The sequence below is a fragment of the Mustela erminea genome, chromosome 1 (assembly GCF_009829155.1).
Source record: "Mustela erminea isolate mMusErm1 chromosome 1, mMusErm1.Pri, whole genome shotgun sequence".
In the NCBI taxonomy this organism is placed as follows: domain Eukaryota; kingdom Metazoa; phylum Chordata; class Mammalia; order Carnivora; family Mustelidae; genus Mustela; species Mustela erminea.
In genome coordinates this window covers 7,239,914-7,255,436 of record NC_045614.1, presented here as the reverse complement: position 1 = coordinate 7,255,436, position 15,523 = coordinate 7,239,914, and the positions used below count along the sequence as shown (strand labels likewise).

The 15,523-nt window shown below is 41.1% G+C and overlaps 1 long non-coding RNA gene across 2 annotated transcripts; it reads right to left on the bottom strand.

Moving 5' to 3' along the window:
- Positions 1-4,834: 4,834 nt before the first annotated feature.
- LOC116571894 lies at positions 4,835-10,293 on the bottom strand. Of its 2 annotated transcripts, none has more exons than XR_004278035.1 (3): positions 9,961-10,293; positions 9,722-9,806; positions 4,835-5,024 (listed from the first exon to the last, which is right to left on the bottom strand). It is a non-coding gene; the product is annotated as an uncharacterized LOC116571894 (long non-coding RNA). The 2 variants fall into 2 exon arrangements; XR_004278038.1 differs by having other exon boundaries at positions 10,143-10,293.
- Positions 10,294-15,523: the final 5,230 nt, after the last annotated feature.

Here is a 15,523-nt window from a genome sequence, read left to right as displayed (position 1 = left end):
TTTAATTGTCTGCCTTGGGCTCAGGTCACGATCCCAGGGTCCTGGCATTGAGTCCCTCATTGGGCTCCCTGCTCAGCAGAGTCTTCTCCCTTTCTCTCTGCCTGCTGTTCTACCTACTTTTGATCTTTGTCTCTTTGTGTCAAATAAATAAAATCTTAAAAAAATTTAAAAATCAGGGCACCTGGGTAGCTCAGTGGGTTAAAGCCTCCACCTTCAGCTCAGGTCATGATCCCAGGGTCTTGGGATTGAGCCCCGCATCCAGCTCTCTGCTCAGTGGGGAGCCTGCTTCCTCCTCTCTGCCTGCCTCTCTGCCTACTTGTGATCTCTGTCTGTCAAATAAATAAATGGAATCTTTAAAAAAAATTTTTAAATCAGTGTTTTAAAAGATCTTTATTAACTGCAAAGACAGTTTTCCATTCAAAACAACAGCAAACATGATTAATGGAGTAATTTTATATTTTTTAAATTTTTATGTTTTTAAAAAAGATTTTATGTATTTATTTGACAGAGAGAAAGAGATCACAAGCAGGCAGAGAGAGAGGAGGAAGCAGGCTCCCTGCTGAGCAGAGAGCCCGATGCAGGGCTCGATCCCAGGGCCCTGAGACCAGAACCTGAGCCAAAGGCAGAGCCTTAACCCACTGAGCTACGCAGGCACCCCATATTTTTTTTTTCATTTTTAAAACAATTTTCCAACGTCAGACAAGATTGGGCGCATTCAGGGTAGTATGGCCGTAGACTTTAAAAAGTATTTATTTATTTGACACAGAGATCACAAGTAGGCAGAAAGGCAGGCAGAGAGAGAGGGGGAAGCTGTCTCCCTTTTGAATAGAGAGCCCGATGTGGGCTCAATCCCAGGACCCTGAGATCATGACCTGAGCCGAAGGTACCCAGGCGCCCCTAATGGAGAAATTTTAGAACCATTCCTGAATAAAGCAGGAATCCCCAGTGTCAGTGTTTTTTTTTCCATAAAATGTGAAAAAAATATGAAAAATTTATAAAATGTCATGTCATTACATTGAAAGCAAGGAACCGGGGGGCCTGGGTGGCTTGGTGGGTTAAAGCCTCTGCCTTCAGCTCAGGTCATGATCTCAGGCCCCGAGTCGGGCTCTCTGCTCAGCGGGGAGCCTGCTTCCCTTCCCCTCTCTCTGCTGCCTCTCTGCCTACTTCTAATCTCTGTCTGTCAAATAAATAAATAAAATCTTAAAAAAAAAAGAAAAGAACCAGTGATAAGAGTTTACCATTTTGTCCAATATAAAAAGAAATGAGGGGGAAATAAAGGCCTATATATGGGGTTGATGGAATAGGGGCAATATAGCAGTTTACAAATTAGGGGGAGATAAATACTGGAAAAAATGACATGCGAGACATAAATCCATTTTTATTAGTAATGACATATTATGGGCTAATGTTCCAAATGAAAGCAAAGGATTTTAAAATATTTCAAATAGATAAGCTCCATAAACAGTATGTGTAAAAAGAGACTATTGAAAGGGCACAAGATTAACAAATTAATGAAAAACAAGTTGATGTAACTACAGTACTTTACAAACTTCATGAAGAAGCAGCAGAGTAGGGGCACTATTCCCCTCTTGCTCAGAGAGGAAACCTCCTGCGGAAGAAATTTCATTACTGCGTTGCAGATACTCAGCCTGGCCGCCACTGTTCTCCCTCTACCAGAAAACCTTGACTCTATTAGAATTGCTTTCCATTTCCAAAAGTCTTGAATGTGTGATTTGATTATTCCCTTCTTCCAAGGTGTTAGGTGAACCTGTCACTATCTCACAGGTGTTGGCAGAGGAGCTGAGACTGACGTTAGAGACCAGGGCAATAACTGACTCATGGTATAGCCAGTAACATGAGCAGCAGCATGTGTAAATTGGCTTCATTGTCCCGTCTCACAGGGGTTCCAAGGGGCCCAGGTGCTGGAGAAGAACGCTGAGCTTGCAGAACACGGTTTATTTGAAGCAGTCAGCAAGCAGGCTCTTTATCTTAACAGGACAGATGATCTCATCTCTCAAGATTCCACACTGCAAAGGCACATCTAACAAATGGCCCAGTGGAAGAGTGATCAGGGATTTGCATTCTTCCCAGGTAAAAAAGTGAATGAGAGCAAGAGAAAAAGGTGAACAGATAATTCCCACCGAAGCTGTAAGACATGTGTGAAGTTTGATTTGGATTATTAGAATGGTTTCATTAAGCCTCAAAAAGTGTCATCAAGCAGCTGCAGCCCTGATGGCCACACATGTCATAAACCAACCCAACACTGCTCTGCATCAGAGCTGTATGAATTTGTATCACTAAGGCTGTTTTCACAGCACATGGATTGAATGATTAGCACAGAGCTAGACCCCATCACCACGACTCCTTGGAGCTTGAGCTCCAGATGGTAAGGATGTTTTGCCAGGCTGTGGTGTTGGGTATAGGAACGGAAGAGCACATTCATTGTCCTCACTCACCCTCCTAATACACAGCTTGAATAGAAGGCCTTCCCAGTTGGCAGGGGTGTGTTCATAGGGCATGTACTCATGCTGCCTCTTGGTACAAGGTGTAATCTCACCTCTTCTCCACTCATTCCATGCATCATCCTGAGATTCCATGAGATAGGATCAGACGAGAGGGGCACAAGGTCTTCTTTCCAAAATTACGACATGTTTTGCATACCCTACCCTGGCCAGTATGATTCAGTGTAGATGGACTCCATGAGCAGTTTGAACAGTGATGCCCTGAGGCACTGTGCTTGAAATGTAAGACCAAGTCAATCCAGTAAGAGTATTCAGGTGGGTAGAAGACAGTAAGGACAATAAAGTGTGAATCATGTAGGCCCACTTTTGGGCGGGCTGCAACATTTAAGGTGTAGCCACTAGACTGGCCTGGCCAGGCCAATCAGGGCAAAGATACATCATGCCCCAGAAAAGGTTGGGACACAATGATAAATGTTTAAAACAGACCTTACAACCACCCACAAGACTAATGCCTGTCAACAGACATAAGATTCTTGTTTTTAAAAATATTTGAGAGAGCATACAGGAGCAGGGGTGTGGGGGCATTGGGGAGAGAAGCCCCAAGCAGATGCCCTGCTGAGTGCAGAGCCCAATGAGAGGCTCAATCCCAAGACTCATGAGATCACGACTTGAGCCGAAACCAAGAGTCAGACACCCAAACAACTGAGCCACCAAGGCGCCCCTCTCACATTCTTTATATCCATAGTGTTTTAATCCAGTTTGAATTCAAATGGGATTTTTAAAGACTTTATTTATTTGACAGAGATCACAAGTAGGCAGAGAGGCAGGCAAGCAGGCTCCCTGCTGAGCAGAGGGCCCAGTGCAGGGCTCCATCCCAGGACCCTGACATGACCTGAGCCAAAGGCAGAGGTTTAACCCACTGAGCCACCCAGGCGCCCTTCAATTGGGATTATTAAAACAGAAATAATTTTGGAAGGGTTTTCTACATTCCTTACATTCGAAGTACTTCTCCAGAGTTCAATGTTTTATGTTTACCAAGAGAAAAATAACTAATGAAGGTTTTCCCACATTCCTTACATTTATAAGTGTTTTATAAGGGTTTTCTCCAGTATGAATTCTTAAAGGTTGTGCTACTTTTGAGGCAACAATAAAAGCTCTCCCACTTTTATTAAACAATCGTAGTATTTCTCTCCAGTGTGAGTATGCATGTAAGTGATAAAGTGGAAACTGGCAAATGATTTCCCACACACAGACTACACTCAGTTTCTCTCCATTGTGAGTTCTGAGAGGATTAATAAAACATGAAGAAGCAGTAAAGGCTTTCCTGTTTGTCACATTTAAAAGGCTTCTCCATAGTGTGAGCTTGTAGTATGTTCCGTATGTTTTGAGAGTGCAGTATAGGCTTTCCTACATTCCTTACACTGGTAGTACTTTATTCCAGTGTGATTAAGACATGAGGAAATCTTTCCACATTCTTACATACAAAGATACTCTCTTCAGTTATCAGATCTTGTATATCTCTTAAAATTGGGAGATGTAACAAAGGCTTCTCACTCCCTGACATTTATAAGGTTTCTCTCCTGTCAATTCACATGTGTATGTAAAGGTTTGCACAAGAAGGAATATTTTCACCACATTCCTCACATTCATAAATCTGTTAGCAGTGGAAGTTTCTTCAGGCACTCGTGAAGAACGGGTGTCTCACCTTCCTTGCTTTCACAGGATTTTCTTCTCCATCATGAGCTGTCATTTGTCCTTTGAAGTAAGACTGATCAAGGAAGGCCTTCCCACATCACTGCACGTGAAGGTTTTCTCTTGGGTGTTGGTTTTCCAGTCCAAAATATTTGGAGTCTGTCGCTCTCGACCCGCAAGAACGACCCGTAGGCGAGGTGAGTGGCAAACTTCTTTATTCACAATCTTCAGCCGGGGACCCCCCATCCAGTCTAAGACCCCCAAGTATATATCCACCAAGTGCGAACTATATCCAATCAGAGTATACCACGACTAACAAAACTACCAATCAGAAGGACTATCTATGTGCATGCATCGTGCTCAAAACTACCAATCAGAAGGACTATCTATGTGCATGCATCGTGCTCGTGAGCACGTACGTGACTCCATAGGTTTTCTTTGTTCTACAGATCATGCGCCTTTCCCTTGACTCCTGGTATCTATCAAACGTCACCCGCGAATGCACTCACAGTCCTTGGGTTAATCTCTCACTCCTCCCACTCCTCAGGCCTCGCTTAGTACGTGACTCCCTGCATCTGCTCGCATTCCTTAGGCAAACTATCTACAGCCCTGGCCCCTCATGCCTTGCTTAGTACGTGACTCCTTGCTCCTGCTGCATGGCTCTCCACAGGAGTCAGATGGTTTTTTCCGTGTTGTTTAAACCCAGGAAGTCTGTCTCCACTTACAGAGAGAAAGGAAGCCTTTTCCATATTCCTTACTCTCGAAAGTGGTCCCTCCATTCTGAGTTCTCCTGTGTCTAAAGGTATGAGCATTCACTCAAGTCTTTCTGGCACTGCTCACAGAGAGTTCCCATTCAACATGAATTCTTGCCTGTAGGAGAATAGATGAATGATGCTTCAAAATTTCTGAGTCATTAAATTGATGCTACCTGTATCAAAATAGAAATAGCATTGCAGTGCTGATTAGGATTCATACCATTTCCAGTGCATTTATATACCTCCTGCCCTGTTCGTTTCTTTCCAGCTGGGATAACAGATTCCTTCTGCCAGCACAGTGGGCCATCTTTTAAAATCCTAGAGGGATTCCTTTTGTTTCATGGAATTTCAATTTTTTTTTTTTTTTAATGATTTCATTTGTGAAAGAGAGCAAGCACGCACGAGTGGGGTGAACAGCAGGCACAGGGAGAAGCAGGCTCCCTGCCGAGCAAGGACGCCAATGTGGGACTCAATCCCAGAACTCTGGGATCATGACCTGAGTAGAAGGCTGATGTTTAACCGACTGAGCCACCTAGGCGTCCCTGTTTCAGGGAATTGTTTTCAAAACTCAACATCCATTTATATATGTGGGAATGAATCTTGTTGGAATTGTGAAGTGACAAGTTTCGAGGTAGATTTAGTATATCCCCAAATTCATCACACTGAGAATATCTCACAAGAAAAATTGCTTTATCTTTGGAAAATGTCCCTTATCTCAAATATCTATCACTCATGCTAATATTCTAGCTAAGGAAAAGCTCAATCTTTTCCAAGTATGGGAAATAAAAAAATACTTTATAAACTTTCAATATAAACTTTATAAAATACCACTTTATAAAATTTCAGTGTTTCTATCCTATTGCATGTTTTTTTTCTCAAAATATTCTGCCAAATTACTGAGTATTTGGTTTTACGCTGCACTTTGTTTGAAAGTATGAGAGAATAACAAATATAAGAAATTATCAAAATACATGTAGGTTAAAGGAGTTAAAAATAGTGAGGTTCATTTGAATCTGTTACAAAATTAAACATGCCAGGGACGCCTGGGTGGCTCAGTTGGTTAAGCCACTGCCTTCGGCTCAGGTCATGATTCCAGGGTCCTGGGATCGAGTCCCACATCGGGCTCCTTGCTCGGTGGGGAGCCTGCTTCTCTCGTCGCTGCCTCTGCCTGCCTCTCTGCCTGCTTGTGTGTACTCTCTCTCTCTCTCTCTGGCAAATAAATAAAATTAAAAAAAAAAATTAAACAGGCCAAAAACCAGTACAATGGATTTGAAGAGTTTGGCTATGTCAACTATTTATTTTTTTAAAAGATTTTTATTTATTTATTTATTTAACAGAGAGAGCGAGCGAGAGAGAGCGAGAGAGGCTGACTGAGAGGTCACAAGTAGGCAGAGAGGCAGGCAGAGAGATGGGGGAAGCAGGCTCCCTGCTGGGCAGAGAGGCTGATGGGCCAAAGGCAGAGGCTTAACCCACTAAGCCACCTAGGTGCCCCAACAATTTAGTAATGATGTTAGGAAGTTGGTGAAAAAAACGACTCTGAAATTAAACAACATGATTCTCTTCAAGGGCAGTATCGCTCATGATGCCCTTCTCTGACTACAGCTGAGTGAGAATCACTGTGGCACTGTATGGCAACAGTGTCTGTTCACGTGGATTAACTTGAATGCAGAGAGATATTCGGGAATTTCAAGCTAGAATGGAATGAATTCCAGTCAGGTAAATGTGGCAATTACAGTCATCTCTGGTATTCAGTCTTCTTTCTTTTCTCCTAGGTTTTCCTTCTAAGGACATGTTGTTCTTTCTTGAAACAAGGATAGAAGCAGAAAAGATGAAGACTGAATGTTTAAAAGGTTCTTCTTAGGTAAGAAAAAAGTTGATCCTTCAATAAAAATGACATGCTACATCTACCAGATACATGTATTTCCTTATAGGTAGACCTGTTTCCACAGCTTCCTAAAGGAAGAGTCACTCTGAGCCCTGTTGAATTTTCTCACAAAGTACAGCCTATCAGAATGAGAGAATACCAAATAAACCCAGTATCTGCATTTCATAAATGGCAGGTGCTTATATGACGAGACTCAAAGTGTGCATTCCTTGGTTTATAAATTCATCAGTGCTTACAGGCATCTCTTTTCTCAGGAGTTTGCTGCAAGAAGAAAACTGGACAAGAGATTTTATTATTTATTTAAAAAGATTTTATTTATTTATTTGAGAGAGAAAGAGAGACAGCATGGGAGGGGAGAGATTCAGAGGGAGAAGCAGACTTCCCACTGAGCAGGCAGCGCGATGTGGGACTCGATCCCAGGACTCCAGGATCATGACCTAAGCCGAGAGATAGGACTGTGGCACACATTCATTCTGAAACATTCCTCTCTTGTGTGGTACCCCAGCATGTACTCCCAGCCTCTAAGGCTATATAATAACACATCTTAAGAGTCATAGGGTTGTGGAGATCTTTCTGTCTTGTGGCTACCTAAGCCATACTTCTGTCTGTGAGTCTCCTTAATAAACCATTTCTCATCAAACTACACTTGTTTGCCTTCTTTGGTCTTATATCTCCTTTGGCTTTGGAGTTTGTTTTGCATATACCTTTCAGAAAACAGTGCTAAACACTCTTCTCTCTGTTGATAACTCACTCATGGTTGATACACTTCATTCCTGGCTTCAGTGAAGCCTCTAACACATAAACTTAATACAAGTCTAAAAGCTCTTGTCCAGGGGCACCTCGGTGGCTCAGGTTCCGACCTCAGGACTCTGTATTGTGCAGGCAGAACCTAAAGCAGTGTCTCTGAAAAAGGGCATCAACAAGGACTTATTATGGGACATATTCTAGGCCATCATCCTGCAAAGCTGAGGGTGAAATCTGCTGGAATGCTGCACTATATGAACCAAGATTATTTCAGAGCAGATCAAGAATGATAAGTGGACAGGGCCTTCTCCATCTCTCTGGAGATCAGGTTATTTGAAGTGGGGTTCATATTAATCAATAAATCAATCAAAAATATTGATTAGTAACAATTTAACAGGATCAATTACTTTTTCTGTGCAGATGACATGCATGAAAGCTACTATAACAGGACGGTGTACAAGAGATTATTAATATCAACTGCCAATAACTGAGGACTGTTACATATCAGATGTCTCACTAGAGTTTTGAGCTCACACATATGTGGAAAAATTTGTGTATCTGAATCTGTTTCTTTTAACGATTTTATTTTTAAGTCATCTCTACACCCAACATGGGGCTCAAACTCACAACCCTGAGATCAAGAATTGCATGCTCTACCCACTGAGCCAGCCAAGCATCCTTCCCCACCTTTTCTTAAAAAAAATTTTTTTTTAAAGATATTTATTTATTTGACAGAGAGAGAGAGAGAGAGAGCGGTCACACGTAGTCAGAGAGGCAGGCAGAGAGAGAGGAGGAAGCAGGCTCTCTGCTCAGCAGAGAGCCTGATGCAGGGCTCAATCCCAGGACCCGGAGATCATGATCTGAGCCGCAGGCAGAGGCCTTAATCCACTGAGCCACCCAGGTGTCCCTTAAAAAAGATTTTAAGTGTGAATCTATTCATTCAACTGTAAGGATCTAAACACAAATAAAACATATCTGTTAAAATTTAGTGTCCAATGAATTTTTAACTTTGAATGAAGAAAATAATGCAAAGCATCTAAATTTTTGGTACTGACTGCATACTGCAGTAACTACTTTATATAATAAAGAAGTAAAATATTCTTCAAAATAATATTAGCTTTTTCATTTTTGTTCATTGTAGATACTGAAAATAATTATGTTCATGGTCTACACATACTTTTACTGGACAGCACTGGTCGAGGCTGTGGCTGAGTATATAAAGGAAAAAAAAATCATTTCTGTCAATACCACTGAGCTTGCCTCCTTGGATGGGAAGCTTGAAGCTTGTTTATTTCAATTCTTACTGAGGATTTATTCCTTTCTTCTGTTCAGTAAATAGTAAGTTATGTCTGTGGCAGATACTCATGAGAACAGTTACATATAGAGAAAATGCCCCAGACATAAAAGATCCAACATTCCTATCGTAGAAGATAGACAATAAAGTAATAACTGACTTATCAATTCATAAGTGACATGGGAAAATAAACAGATGGGGGAAAAAAAGGGTGTTCTATATACACACCCCACATAAATTCTGTTGGTTTCTGGGCAAGACAATGGAGAAAAAGAGAATCATTAGCTCTTCCATATTTAACCTAAAAAGATTAGAAAAGGAATGCCAAAGTTTTTACAAAATAACTCAGAACATGTTAAAGTGCTGAAGCTCCCACAGGCGTTGGTTGGAACCTCCGATCAAACAGATGTGTGCTTCCCCTTGCCTTGACAGAGGGGCAAGTCCATGCCACACTTTGCTCAACATGTGTGCATTTTGTGTGTCTTTTCAGACAACCGCCATTTCATATTTTGTATCTGTTCCGTTTTCTATTTAATTTGCCTTTATGTTTCTTCATTTTGCCACAGACTTCCTTTATGTTTGTTTTTTAACTGTCTATATTTTATGCCTAACTTTCTAAAAAAAGATTATTTCTTTGAGAGAGAGATCACAAGTAGGCAGAGAAGCTTCCCTCTCCCCCCGCCTGCCTGCCTCTCTGCCTACTAGTGATTTCTATCAAATAAATAAAATCTTAAAAAAAAGAGAAAGTATATTAACTTCCTACGTGAACGTAATGCATCAGAAGCAAAGAACGCGCAAAAAATAAAGTCAAACCGTCAGATAAAACATTCCTTTGCATCCAAGAGGGAAACAGGCTCATGGGAACCACCTGCCCCCCCACAGTGCTCACCCGAGTGCGCCGGAACCGCGTGGTCCGTGAGGACGCGAGGACACCGCCAGAATCTACCAACTCGGCGGATGAAGCTCTTTTCCCCCTGCAGAAAAGTAACAAAAGTTGCTTCGCAGGCTCCTGAAGAGGGAAGCAGTGTATGAACCGACCCCCCAGAAGCGCCCTTCTATTTCCTGAGAAGCTACTCCCGAGGCCCTCTTGTTTGTCATCCCTACACCCAAGGTAAGGCCTGAACTCACCACCCCAAGATCGAGTGGCTCGCTCCACTCACTGAGCCCGCCAGGCTCTCCACGGGCCAGGTCTCTTTAAGCAGGCACCTGGGAGGCCCGAGACACTTGTCCTTTAAATGCCACCTTCCAGCCCCCCAGGCCCTTCCCTCTCCCTCGTGTTAGCTTCCAGACGCTGGCAGGCGCGCACTCACAGCCAAAGCGAAACCAGACCAGCGGCGGAAAAGACCCCGGCGCCTGCGTGATCTCACTTCCGCTTCCCGCCTGAGGTCGGAAGGGGCGGGCCCCCGCGGGCGGCCATCAGCCTGGTCGGACCACCTCAGGCGGGAGAGCGCTGGTTTCCTCCCGCCTGGGTGTGGGTGGGCAGGGCTGGGCGAGGCCCCGGGGCGGGGACAGAATGGGATCCAGAGACTAGGCGGAAGTTAGGACCCGCACCATGGGCGGGGCTGCAGGGCCGAATAGACCCAGTGCCTGTCTGCACTGCTTAGTATTTACGCTGAAAGGGCGAGTGTGCGGGGCGTCGACCCCACAATAAGCTCGGGAGAACTGCTTCCCCTCCCCTTGTTCCTGGACACTTTACAAGGATTCTCCCCTATCTAACGTTCTTGCCAATCCTTAAAGCGGTCTAGCTCCTCCAGTCAGTCCCTTCTTTAGGTCTTTGAGCACCATGCTAAACTCCAGTAAGTGATTCCTTTAGATTTTCAATGTAATGGCATTTTCTGCAAATGTGTTCCTCCCCGCCATAATAATTCTTTTTATTTATTTATTTTTAAATACAATTGATACCGGACATTCTTCACTTCTCAGGAATATATCTGAAGTTTCTCCAGTAATCATGTTCTCTGTGGTTGCTGTGATTTTCAGTGGATGACCTTTACGGAGTTAATAAAGATGTTTAAGCCCTGATCTTAATGACATTTTATTGAGTTGTTCATGTGCATTATCAAATGTCTTATACATCTATAACTATTTTGCTAGGTTGTTTCATGTGTTGCTGTACAGAATACTAAATGTATGTAGCCAAATCTATTTTTTAAAAAATATTTTAAGATTTGAGAGAGAGAGAGAGAGAGACAATGAGTGGGGAGAAGCAGACTCCGCAGTGAACAGGGAGCCTGAGATGGGGCTCAATCCCAGGACCCTGAGACCAGGACAGGAGCTGAAGGCAGCTGTCTAACCGACTGAGCCTCCCAGAGGCCCCAAAATAATTTGTTTCTTGCCTTTAAATGTCCAAACTATATACTGAATTTGTTTCTCACATTTATTAAAGACATTTTTTTAAAGATTTATTTATTTGAGTGAGCGAGAGAGGGAGAGAAGGAACAGGGAGAAGGACGGAGGGTGAGGGAGAAGCAGGTTCCAAGCTGAGTAGGGAGCCCCTGCTGGGCTCAATCCCAGGACCCTGGTATCATGGGAGCTGAAGGAAGCCGCTTAACCGACTGAGCTTCCCAGGTGCCCCTATTAAAGACACTTGAATTTTTAATCCTCGTGGAGTTGATTTCACCATGTGGTGTGGGGTAGTGGATCTGGTTATTTTATTTTCTACAGAAAACATGGCCAGTTGTGGTACCACTTACCAGTAAACTTTTCTTGACCTAGTCATGTGAAATTCCATCTCAATTAAATAAATTACTATATGAATATTTAGTGGTAAAAATATAAGAGCTGCTAATATATGTTGCAACTTACTGCTCTAGGTGCTTCAGAGATAAGACTTTTTTTTATGCTTTTAATGATACAGCTATGCCATGATTTTTTTTGTTTTTTTTTTGAATAGCTTTATTGACCTATAATTCACATAACCTACAATTTGTGCATTTGAAACTTAAACATTCAATGTTTTTTTTTAAATTAAATTCCAGAGTTGTGCAACTAGCACAATTTTAGAACTTTTTTGTCACTCCAAAAGAATCATTCCTTTGGCTATCATCCCATTTTCTTCCTCTCTTAGTGAGTAGATTACCATGAATGTATTTTCTCACTCTAAAGATTTGCCTTTTCTGGACATTTCATGTAAATGAAATCATAAAATCCTTTGCTGATAGCTTCTTTTCACTTAGCATGTTTTCAAGGTTCATATGTGTTGTAGTATGCATCATTTTTAATTGCTGAATGATATTCCTTTGTATGGATATACTACATGTTATTAATATATTTATCAATTGATGCACATTTAGGTTGTTTACACTTTGTGGGTATTATGAGTACTGCTGCTCTGAACATTCACATATTTTTGTGTGTCTGCAGACATATTTTAATTTATCCTGGGTATTGTATTAGAATTCCCCAGAGAAATAGAACATATAGCCCTGAAATTTATGGTGAGTTCAGAAGGATCTATTATATATACACACATACAATGGACACAACATACTTTATACGTACTTATACACATACAACATGACTTTTTATATAAGGAACTACTTACATAACTATGAGAGCTGAGAAATCTCTCAATCTACGAGAACTATGAAAGTAGGTGGTACCTTTCAAACACTCCAGAGCCAGACTGCCCACAATGTAGATTTCAGTCCCTGTCTCAAAGCCCAAGAAGAGGAATACCAAGAGCAGGAGAAGATCACTATCCCAGTTCAACAATCAGACAGAAAAAGAGAATACAGTTGTCCTCTGCTTTTTCGTCCATTCAGGCCCTAAATCGTATTGGATGATATCTGTCCATGTTGGGGAGGGTGATATGCTATGCTTAGTCTATTGATTTAAATGTGAAACTCCTGGAACATGCCAACAGGCACTACCAAAAATGACATTAATGAGATATCTAGGTATTTCATGACACAGTCTAGCTGACACACGAAATTAATTAATAGGTATCTACCTAGGACTGGAATTGCTGGGTCAAATAGTAATCATATATTTGACATTTTGAAGTACTATCAGACTGTTTTCCAAAGTGGCTGCACCATTTTATACTTTACCCATCAGTATATGAGGTATATGAGCTATTTCCCAATGTCATTTGTTAATTTTTTTTTATTAGCCATTCTAAATGGTAAGAAGTGGTATCTCCTGGGACGCCTGGGTGGCTCAGTTGGTTAAGCAACTGCCTTTGGCTCAGGTCATGATCCCAGCGTCCTGGGATCGAGTCCCGCATCGGCTCCTTGCTCAGCAGGGAGCCTGCTTCTCCCTCTGCCTCTGCCTGCCATTCTATCTGCCTGTGCTCGCTCTCTCCCCCCTCTCTCTGATAAATAAATAAAATCTTAAAAAAAAAAAGAAGTGGTATCTCCTTGTGATTTGGGTCATTTTTCTACCAGTGATGTTGATGACTAGTGGTAACTTTTCATGTATTTGTTGCTATTTGTTATGTCCTTGGAGAAATGTCTCTTCAAATCTCTTGTCTCTTCTAAAACTGAATTATTTGTCTTTTCATTGTTTAGTAAGAGTTATTTATATATTCTGCATGGAGGTTTCTTTTTGCATATATGAATTGAAAATATTTTCTACCACTCCATGGGTTGTGTTTCACTTTCTTGATGTGTTCTTTGGAGTACAAAAGTATTTAAATGTTGATGATGGACCTCTTAAGTACAAAAGATCTTAATTTTGATAAACTACAATTTATCTATTTTTTTCTTTGATTGCAAGTGTTTTTGGTATCACATCTAAGAAACCATTGCCAAATTCAATGTCAAGAAGCTTTCCTCCTATGCTTTCTTCTGGGAATTTTGCAGTTTTGTCTTTGGTTGATCTTTGGTCCATTTGTTTTTTTTTTTTTTTTTATAAAATAAGAGATGGAAAGCAGTAACATTCCAGTGCTTCGTCACATATGGCTGGCAGTTCCATTTGCATAGTCCAGGAACTCTCAACTGCTCTTTACTTGGTTAATACCAAAAGATAAGATATAGCTATTTATCCTAAATTTTTGAGATAGCCAAAATGGAATTATTAAGTGGAGAAGCAGTAGAGATAAGTACCTCTTTATTATGCTTATATAATAAGTTTTATTTTTTTTAAGATTTTATTTGAGAGAGAGATCATGAGAGGGGAGAAGGTCAGGAAGAAGCAGACTCCCCGCCAAGCTGGGAGCCCAATGTGGGACTGGATCCCAGTACCCCAGGATCATGACCTGAGCTGAAGGCACTCGCTTAGCCAACTGAGCCACCCATCCACCCCGAATAATAAGTTTTAAATCCTGAAAGCCAGTTTTTACACCTACTGAGCCATATTAATTTTTTTAACCAAGTATCCATAGAATCATTTTGTCAAGGAATAAAGCCAAAGACCTTAATTTAAATTTATTTTTCATGGTTGTCAGGGCCTTGATGATTAAGATGGGATAATTTAGGGTGATGGTTACAATACTTATGGGAAATTTAGACATTACTACAATTACAGTGGGGTACACCTATTTTCTTCTATTTTAATTATTTTTTTGATTATAGGAGAAATGTTTAAATTTAGTGGGGTCCCCAAGTATAGCTATAATTTAAGCCCTAGTATTGATAACAATTTATGAAGCCCTGTCAATTAGTGTATTTTAGCAATGTTATATTTAATTTAGAACTTAAATTTTGGAGGTGCAAAAGCCTTGGTGACCCTTTTATCTTTGTAATATGTAAATTCTTTAATATATAAATTTTATTTGTTGCATATATAGTTATATATAAAACTTATGTAAGTTTTTAACATATAAACCTTAATATATAACTAAGTTTTCAATTGATTCAAATTATGGATCTTTGTTTTAGTTTAGTCGTGTGTAGTGTATATTTATAATTTACATATATACATATCTATATTAAATGTTGGAAATGTACATAATTTACTTTACCTTTTGTTTTCTCCCCTGTATCTATGGGTTTATTTTTTGTTATCATTTTTAAATGAGTAAGCAATTGAAGACTAACATTATGTTTATAGACCTGACAGTTGCTTGGTACAGAAGACTTAAAGTTCCTGTTCTTTGGGAAGGGAGGGATTACTTGTAGTCACATAGAGCCCCTGCTGCTATACCTTTTTTCTTCTGGTCTCTCACCTTTCCCTATTTTTTTTTTTTTTCTTTACGTATTCACCTATAAGCTCCTGATGGTATTGAGTGGACCTTTGCTATGCGCAGTGACCTCCCTTTCTAGACTGTGCCTTTCAACCTCAGAGGGACTGGAATCTCTCTCCAAGAGAGCAATATGGGGGAATCCCAATTTTATAACATTCGGTTTTCAAGAAGATGCTCTTACATGTTGATAGGCAGTGGCACTTGAGAGCCCATGTACATTGACCAGGAGATTTACAAACGGGTTTGAGTTGAGAAACCTCCCGACATTTTTTAAGGGGAGCAGGGAAAAATGTTCTTACCCTTTTCCCTTTTTCATGAAACATGGATCTCATCTCCCACCAGGTAGGCAGGGGAACAAATCACAACAGAAGCAAAGTGAGGAATAACAGGGACATATGTGATGGCTGCTGAGGACCTCCTGATCTCTTTGGCCCCCACAGGAGATATAGTGGCTGAGGAGATCCCCCTTGGTGTTGCAGGGACTACTACTCCACAGTGCTGAGGAGAGGTAAGTCGTTTCTGGTTGTCCTCACATACTGGTAAGGAGAAAATGTTATCAGCTAA